The sequence below is a fragment of the Rana temporaria genome, chromosome 5 (assembly GCF_905171775.1).
Source record: "Rana temporaria chromosome 5, aRanTem1.1, whole genome shotgun sequence".
Taxonomy (NCBI): Eukaryota; Metazoa; Chordata; class Amphibia; order Anura; family Ranidae; genus Rana; species Rana temporaria.
In genome coordinates, this window is record NC_053493.1 from 209,556,311 (window position 1) to 209,566,126 (window position 9,816).

Genomic DNA, 9,816 nt, shown 5'->3' on the forward strand with positions numbered 1-9,816 from the left:
AATTTAAAAACGGATGTTAAAATGGGCACTGTTAAGAAAATTTTTATTAGCACAAAAGGTTAAAGTTGGTATTTACTGTCATAACGTGAAACACTGTTTAACTGTAATTCTCAAAATTGTTGAATAAAGTTTTGGCTGACCTAATTTCAAAGTTAAAAAAAATACACAAGATACAATGGATAAAGTTTTTTCCAATGGGAAAGGGAAGGGGATAATTTGCGGTGCGTACTTTGGCAAATTGATAGTGATGAGAAAGTACAATTTTTGTTACAAAATTACAAAAATGCTTTATTTATGAATACAAAACATACAATACATTTTTATTTTCAATCAAAAATCAGCTCTATAGTCATATGTGTTTTACATATATAATATCTATAACATCTACATAAACTTTTTCAATCATATGTACTATTAAGCATAAATGACAGCAAAGTCAGGAAGCTGCGGTGGCTCAACGCGATTGGCACTGCGCTGACAAGCCATTCACCTCTGCAGCTAGAGGTTCGGATCCTGGTCTCAGCTACATGTGAATTGAGTTTGGTGGTCTCAGCCCGGCTGCCGGTGGGTGTGCTATGCGAGGTAAGCTTGCGCTTGCGCTTAGTACGCCCACCCCCCTCCCACAAAAACCACCACACTTACACGCACTCGAAATTGGGTTAACATGCACGCACTTTGACCTTGCGGTCTCTAAAAAAGAGAGGTGAAGGACTAACGGGGATGGTTGAGCGGGCTAGATCCTCTCACTCCCTTGCAAAAGAAAAGTTTTAAAAACGGACGTTTGTTCGGGAGCAGTGATTGTAATGATGCTTAAAGTGAAACAATAAAAGTGAAATATTCCTTTAAATTTCGTGCCTGGGGGGTGTGTAAAGTATGCATGTAAAGTAGTGCATGTTTCCTGTGCTTAGAATTTTCCCTGCACAAAGTGTAATTTCTGAAGGAAAATTACATCATGACTGGAGAGTGGAGATCACCCATCGCTGGATACCAAGAATAGATTCCATTGCTGGAGTGGAGATTGAGAGTGGATTACATCACTGCAATCTTTTTTTTTCTTTTTAATAAAGGACTTACTTATAAAGCTGTGTCTGTGTGGTTTTTAAAAATTTGACTTTTTTTTTGTGAACTGATAGTGGTACAATGTATCAATTCATATAGGGGGGGTGGGATCTGGGGGTTCCCTTTTGTTAAAGAGGGGTATCAGATTCCGATAAGCCCCCCACCCGCAGACCCCCCAAACCACCGGGCAAGGGTTGTGGGGATGAGGCCCTTGTCACCATAAACATGGGGACATCCTCCCCATGTTGTGGGCATGTGGCCTGGTATGGTTCATAAGGGGGGCGCTCTCTCGTCCCCCCTCTTTCCCTGCGGCCTTCCAGGTTGCGTGCTTAGATAAAGGGTCTGGTATGGATTTTTGGGGGGACCCCACGCCATTTTTTTTTTAAATTGGCAAAGTGGCACTGGTAATGGACTGGGGGGCGGGACCCTTGTGATTTTTTTCAATTAATTCTCTCTGTATTGCCGGGACCGACAATTCATGAATAGCCCCTAGTAGTTTTAAAATACTTTTTTTCCTTCAGAAATTATACATTATGCAGGGACAATTATAAATACGGGAAACATACGCTGCTTTACATGCGTACTTTAGACACCCCACAGGTACAAAATTTTAAGGAATATTTCACTTTTATTGTTTCACTTTAAGCATTATGAAAATCACTGCTCCCGAAAAAACTTCTGTTTTAAAACTTTTTTTGCATTGATACATGTGCCCTGGGGCAGGACCCAGGTCCCCAAACACTTTTTAGGACAATAACTTGAAAATTAACCTTTAAATTTAGCACTTTAGAATTCTCCCATAGATGTTTACAGGGTGTTCCGCAGCTTTTCGAATTTGCCGCGGACACCCCAAATTGTTCGCTGTTCGAGTCAAACTCATGTTCGACTGGAACACAAAGCTCATCCCTACTCTTAACTGACCACCTCCTGTAGCTGTACTGCTACAGGGTGTCTCAGTTATGCAGAATCACATAAATATATGTGAATTGCATTTCTGGGTAGGGGGGCGAGCTTCTGTACAAGCTGATCAGCAAGTCCCTGTCAATGACTTATGGCCAGAGCCCACTGATCGGCTGAGAAAATGACAGAAGAGAGCCCTACAGACAGCAGTGATGTGCCTTTTGTTTTCTCCCTGTAAAGCATACTCATACTCTCTATACTCAGGAGGCAAAGCAGAATGTGTTTTGGGGTGTAATTATAAGTATGCCTATGCTGTGTGTGAAAAATAACTTAAAATTATAACTTTGTAAAAAAAAAAAATCCCCAAAATATCTAAAAACTTCTAAAAATGTACCATGCCTTTTACTAAATACTTTCCAAAGTGGAGTCATTGGGGAAGTACTTGAACTGTGCTGGCATTTAAGAATCTCAATTTAAATATTCGATTTGTTTTTAAAATGTAACCTAAATTTATGAAGACTTTTTTTTATTTGCACAATTTTAAAACAAACTAAGATTTTTTTTTTCTGTTCACTTATATAGCAAAAAATAAAAAAAATAGTGATGATTAAATACCAACAAAAGAGAGCTCTATCTATCTTAATTTTTTTTATAAAAATTACATTTTGGTACAGTGTTGTATGAGTAATTGTAATTCAAAGTGTGACAGCACTGAAAGTTGAAAAAAGAGCCTGGGCACGAAGGGGGTGAAAGAGTCTAAATCGAAGGTAGGTGTTATGGATCTGCAGTAATGTTTGTCTGTCAGCCTACCTTGCCATGTGTTCAGCTTAAGAGGCAAGCCTCTCTCACCTGGCTACTTAACCGCTTAAGGATTGCCGCACGACTATTTACGTCGGTAGAATGGCACGGCTGGGCACATGGACGTACAGGTACGTCTTCTTTAAGATGCCCAGCCGTGGGTCGCAAGCGCGGCGGCGCGCTCGCGACCCGGTCCTGTCCTTCGTGACCGCGCCCGCAAGACCCGCGGACCCGATCACCGCCGCCTGATTTACACGTCATATGTCTCATGTCGGTTCAGATGCTCGCTGTGTAACCACACCCTGACATGTTTCGTCACGGGGGACTTAATCATGGGACTTAATCATGGGATCCCATGATTAAGTCCCTCGTGACGAAACATGTTGGGGCATGGTTACACAGTGAGCATCTGAACCAACGTGAGACGTATGACGTGTGACGCACCAGGCTGAACCAGGAAATGGAGATTCCATACAGGGCAAGTGAGCGGTGAGAGCACATCCTGCTGATCTTGGGTCCGCCGGGACCATCCTTCACCGGTTGAGGAATATGGGACTGATTTGCTGTGATTTGCTGCTTGTTTTTAAGGAACTATGTGAGTGTAATGTTTGAAGATTCTTGCACGGTGTTTTATTAAAACTGACCATTCGGTATTACACTATTGTGAACCTTTTTTTCATTACTTATAGCAATCTGGATATAACTGTTTGGAAGTGGAATTTCTGTTAAACCTACCTGAGAGGTCTTGTTTATGCTTATACGCCGAAGCACGTGAGTGTTAGGCATATTGTTCTGGTGAGTGTTTTATTGGATGGGAGAAGGATTCACTGAACACTTGGAGTGGTGGAAGATTTGAAGATTCAAGGAACACATATCATTTATGTTGTTTGAATCACTTTTTGTCACTATTTTCATGGTTTCTATATATAATTTATAATACTTTTGTTAGTATTTCTGATTAATCGATAGATATATACACATATATTCACTGTTTGGAATATTTTTATGTGTTGCTTATTTTGGACACTTATTTTAGGTTTAGTGGACATTATATTCATTCACATTATTCATATATTTAAAAGTGGCAGCTATTTCTCTTATTTTTCTTCCAACCAGCACAGCGGTGGAAAATCAAGAGGGCGGGTTTATTTGATTACCATTTAATTTACAATGAATAATTTTAGCATCATTTGTGTCCAGATCAATACAGTGGGGATCGAAAGTTTGGGCACCCCAGGTAAAAATGTGTATTAATGTGCATAACGAAGCCAAGGAAAGATGGAAAAATCTCCAAAAGGCATCAAATTACAGATTAGACATTCTTATATTGTGTCAAAAAAAGTTAGGGCCAGATTCAGATACATTTGCCCTGGCGCAGCGTATCAGTGATACGCTACGCCGCCGTATCTTACCTGGCGGAATTTTGAATCCACAGCGATTTTGCGCCGTAAGATACGGTGGCGTAGTGTTTTTCTGGCGGCGTATTTGAAATTGGGCGGGTAGGGGGCGTGATTCATTTAAATGAAGCGCGTCCCCGCGCCGCTTGAACTGCGCATGCTCCGTTTTGAAATTTCCCGCCGTGCTTTGCGCGAAATGACGTCGCACCGACGTAATTTTTTGAACGTAGACTTGAGTTACGTCCTTTCCTATTCACGGACGACTTACGCAAAAAAAAAAAATTAAATTCGACGCGGGAACGACGGCCATACTTTAACATGGCAAGTCTATCTATACGGCACTAAACAGTAGCTTTAACTATACGCCGGGAAAAGCCGACTAGCGACGACGTAAGAGAATGCGACGGCCGCGCGTACCTTCGTGGATCGCCGTAAAAAGCTAATTAGCATACCCGACGCAGAAAAAGACGTGAACTCCACCCAGCGGGCGCCGAAGTATTGCACCTATGATCCGATGGCGTACGAAGCCGTACGCCTGTCGGATCGAAGCCAGAAGCCGTCGTATCTTGGTTTGAGGATTCAAACTAAAGATACGATGCAGCAAATTTGAAAGTACGCCGGAGTATCAGTAGATACGCCGGCGTACTCTCACTGTGAATCTGGCCCTTAGATTTTATTTCCATCATTTACACTTTCAAAATTACAGAAAACAAAAAAATGGCATCTGCAAAAGTTTGGGCACCCTGCAGAGTTAATATCTTGTACTGCCCCCTTTGGCAGCTTGTAAACGCTTTTTGTAGCCAGCTAAGAGTCTTTCAATTCTTGTTTGAGGTATCTTTGCCCATTCTTCCTTACAAAAGTCTTCCAGTTCTTTGAGACTTCCGGGCTGTCTGTCACGCACTGCTCTTTTAAGGTCTATCCATAGATTTTCAATTATGTTGAGGTCAGGAGATTGTGAAGGCCATGGCAAAACCTTCAGTTTACGGCTCTTGATGTAATCCCCCGTGGATTTTGAGGTGTGTTTAGGATCATTATCCATTTGTAGAAGCCATCCTCTCTTTAACTTCAGCTTTTTCACAGATGGCATCAAGTTACCATCCAAAATTTGCTGAAATGTTATTGAATCCATTTTTCCTTCTACTTGTGAAATGTTCCCTGTGCCACTGACTGCAATACAACCCCAAAGCATGATTGGTCCACCCCCATGCTTAACAGTTGGACAGATGTTCTTTTCATTAAATTCTGTGCCCTTTCTTCTCCAAACGTACCTTTGCTCATTCCGGCCAAAAAGTTATATTTTAACCTCATCGGTCCACAGAACTTGTTTCCAAAATGCATCAAGCTTGTCTATATGTTCATTTGCAAAGTTTAAACGCTGATTTTTGTGGTGAGGACGTAGAAGAGGTTTTCTTCTGATGACTCTTGCATGATGAAGACCATATTTGTACAAGTATCTCTATATAGTGCAATAGTGTACCACAACTCCAGTGTCTGCCAGATCTTTCTGGAGGGATCATGCAGTCAAACGTGGGTTTTGAATTGCTTTTCTCACAATCCTGCGAGCTGATCTGTCTGATGTTTTTCTTGGTCTTCCAGATCTTGCTTTAACTTCCACTGTTCCTGATGACTGCCATTTCTTAATTACATTCCGACCAGAGGATATTGACATCTTATAGCCTTCTCCAGCTTTGTGAGTGTCAACTATTTTCAGTTTCAGTTTTCTAGACAACTGCTTAGAAGAACCCATGGTGCTGATTGTTGGGGCAAGGTCAGGTGAGTCTGGGCATTTAAAATCTTTGAGATAGACATCACCTGGTCTTCCCAGACGATGATTGAGAACAATCCATGACACTGGCAGTGCAGCGCAAAAAGTTTAAATTAAGATAAATAATACAAAAAATAAGTCCATAAGTGAAGGTTTTACGAGATAAATCCATGTAGATTTTCCTGAAGAAGTCCCGCCCACGGGACATAATGCGTACGAAGGGGAGGTGCTGCGTGTGACGTCACCCGTGATCGCCGCTGTACAGACTCGATAGTGTCTCCTGACTGTCAGCTAGCACTCGGCTGAGAGTGCTGATGCATGTGAGTGTATTGACTTTTGATCTTTTAATAAATGCTTTTTGCTACTGAGAGCATTAGATCTCTCTTCCTTTTTCAGTCCATATGTCCAACCATTGCTGTTATCTATGGGTCACATATTCTTATAGTTGTCAAGCGACCTTCTGATCGTTACTATTAGGACCTGTGATTGATTACTATGCTAAGTGACCTTTTAAGGTCGAATTTATGAGGTGAGAGGCCATCTTTACTTTCTGGTGGAGGACTTCTATCCGGTCACCTGGTCTGAATCTGCACCACTTAATTGAAAATCTACATGGATTTCTCTCATACACCTTCACTTATGGACTTCTTTTTTGTATTATTTATCTTAATTTAAACTGGCTAGTGCTGGCTAGCAATTTTCTCATATTATTATTACATTTTTTTCCAGCGCTGAATACTTCCTTTTTGTTCATGACACTGGCAGGTCTCAGCTTTGCAAAACGGGGAAGTGCATGCTATAAATTCTGCAGGGTGCCCAAACTTTTGCAGACGCCATTTTTTTGTTTTCTGTAATGTTGAAAGTGTAAATGATGGAAATAAAATCTAACTTTTTTTGACATATTATTATGTCTAATCTGTAATTTGATGCCTTTTGGAGATTTTTCCATCTTTCGTTGGCTTCGTTATGCACATTAATACAAATTTTTACCTGGGGTGCCCAAACTTTTGCCTTTTATAACCTAGGATTTTTCAGTGCTTTAATTAAAGGTTTAAGCCAGCCATAGATGGTGTGGTTTTCTTTTCTGCAACCACGGGTTGATGGTGCATTACATAGGCGTGCATACAGGGTGTGCCTGGGCACACCCTAATGCCCAGGCACATCTGACACACCTCAGGACTTTTTGCTGTCAGCATGTATTAGAACTCGGCACCTCCACTAAAAGACACTGGTAGCTGCAGGTGGGACTATTTTTCTAAACGGACTCTGTAGTTCCAGGTACAGCATCCCTGACAGCAGAATATCACACCCCCAACTGTCAGGGATGTTGTACCATGTGAACTACAGAGGCAGCATTGGAAAACTCCTGCCTTCTTACTTAGCCATCGCTGCAGTGCTCACAGGAGTTAGTTACCCGGTATCCTATGTCCCCTGTTGCCAGAAAAGAGAGATTTGGATGCACCCTTATCCATTGCAGAGCTTCTCTCTGAGGCAGCAGTCGGAGAAAACTGTCTCTCTCTCTCTCTCTCTCTCTCTCTCTCTCCGTTTCGTGAATATGTTTTCACCGCATCAGAAAGTGGTGAATCGTTGCCAAATCCCTGGTGTACAGAAAAAATAATGCCTATGTGGGATTTTAATGGCATACTTATAGAATTAGATCACTCACACATGTGATGATCGGTTAAAAACCATGACATAATAAAAAAACAAAGCATAGCATGAATTCATAGCAAGCATACAAATATGTTAAAATAGTTAAAATAGTAGTACTCTCCAAACTCCAAAAAATAATTCTGGCACTATGCAAGCAGGACTAACAACGGAACACTGTGGAAGATGGCGTCAAATGGAGGCCCCCTGACACTGCCCCCAAGGTGAAAAGGTGGAGTATCTTACGAGAGCCCTCCACACACTAGTTGGTCATATAAGTTGAAAGAATTGCTAAACTAAGGCTAAGGTGGGACTTTAAATGAGGCAATACCTGGTATATACCTCCATCCCCGATAATTTGAATGAGGAATACTAAATGGACTATGAACCATGAAACGCGTAGAGCTTCTTCACAATGATATGTCACGGTATAGGCCTATCTTTTACCTTGCAAATTATTTCTATGGATCAACTATCATCATCGTTTATTTATGTGCTACCAGTACAGTTTCGGTTTTTCACACGCCTGGTTTAATGTCATGTTTTATCATTATGAGATATTTCTACAATTATGTATTGTCTATAACATATTCAGTGTAACCTACGATTGCTATGCATTACCATGTATGCTTTTAACTATTAGGTACTACCATGCACTGTTTAGACTTTTATTTTTGTAAACTCATTACTATTTTACCTACTTATCCCTTATTGGTGTTTGTCATGCCCTTTCTGTAACGAATAAATTTGTTTACTTCAATTGATCCATCGAGTTAAGCAGTGTGCTTCATCTTAAAGTCCCAAAATTTAGTATTCCTCATTCTAGTTGGTCATATAACGGGATGATGTACAGAATACAGCAACGTAATTAAGGGAACATGTGTTCAATGTGATGAGTGTCAAGAGGTATCTTAGCCTTAATGTGACCCTTCTTAATCCATTGGATGTGCAGTCAAAAAAAGTAGGTGACCTGCCCCCTCTTCCTGTGATCTCCTCCTGTTTTCAGATTCCTCTCTGTCCGAATGCCATCCTCCCTGGCAGTGCACGTGTTCCAGTCTGGCTGAGTCAGGGCTTTCTCATCTCACAATACAGGAGGGCAGAGCGGGAAGAGATCACATTGCAGCCTCAATCACTTTCCTCCTATCCAGCACACACAACAGCTTTGCCCAGGCAGAGTGAAGATCTCAAAAGAACATATGGCAGTCTTTACCGGTGAGTACTGACCTTCTATGCCTTCTACACCATACAATGTTGTTCTGCAAACCTGCCCTGCACTGTGCAGGCAAGCTTTACTGAAAGAGAAAGTAATATTCTTGAATAAGATAGGAATTACTGGCACTTCTGAGGTGCTACTTAGATGTATTCCACATACACATATCTTAATATTTTTTTTTTTTAATGATATAGTGTATATGTGGAATACATCTATATAGCAACACATAAGTCCCAGTAATTCCTAACCTATCGAAAAATCTTATCATAAACAGCATGAAATGGTATTCCATAATACAACTCAACTTCAGGAAAGTAAAAAAAGTCCATCCCTGAGTTCTAATATCTGTTTTTTCACCCAAAGCCTTGTCATATTGACATATAGCGACATTAACCCAGTATGGTATGATGTTGAGGCTGGATTGTGACCACAGACAGTAAAGTACACACCAGTAGTTAGTTTTTTTCATTTAACCCAGCAGGCTGAATGAAAAAAAAACTGACCACTCAGGAGGAGCCACTGTACTAACCATCTGACATTAGTACAGCGATCTCCCCTGCTGAATTAGTGTGCTCTGACAGGGGGACAGCCTTCCCACCAGAACGATCTGCCATTGGCTGAGAGTGCTGATTGGGAGCCGATCAGCAGACCCTTTTCGGTTCTGCCCCTTTAACAGAAGCCGACCATAAGGCCAGCTTCTGTAGGACCAACTCCAGTACACACAGGCCGAATATCAGCCAGTTTCTATTGAACTGGCATTGCCACCTGACATTTGTCCCGTGTGTGTACTAGGCTTAACTTACATAGATCCTGAAGGGGACAAGTCACAGCAGTTAGGGGAGCCTGCTGGAGCAAGGAATAAGGTAAACTGGGTACACACGGATTGAGATTTATTCAGTTCAGCAGGGATCACCTGAATTTCAGTCTGTGTGTAACCCTTCCTGTTAGACAGAAGCTGATCATTCGATCAGCTTCTCTTGAGCAGGATTGCTGTAAGCCTTGTTCAATTAATGGCTTGCAGCCAGTCAGCGGCA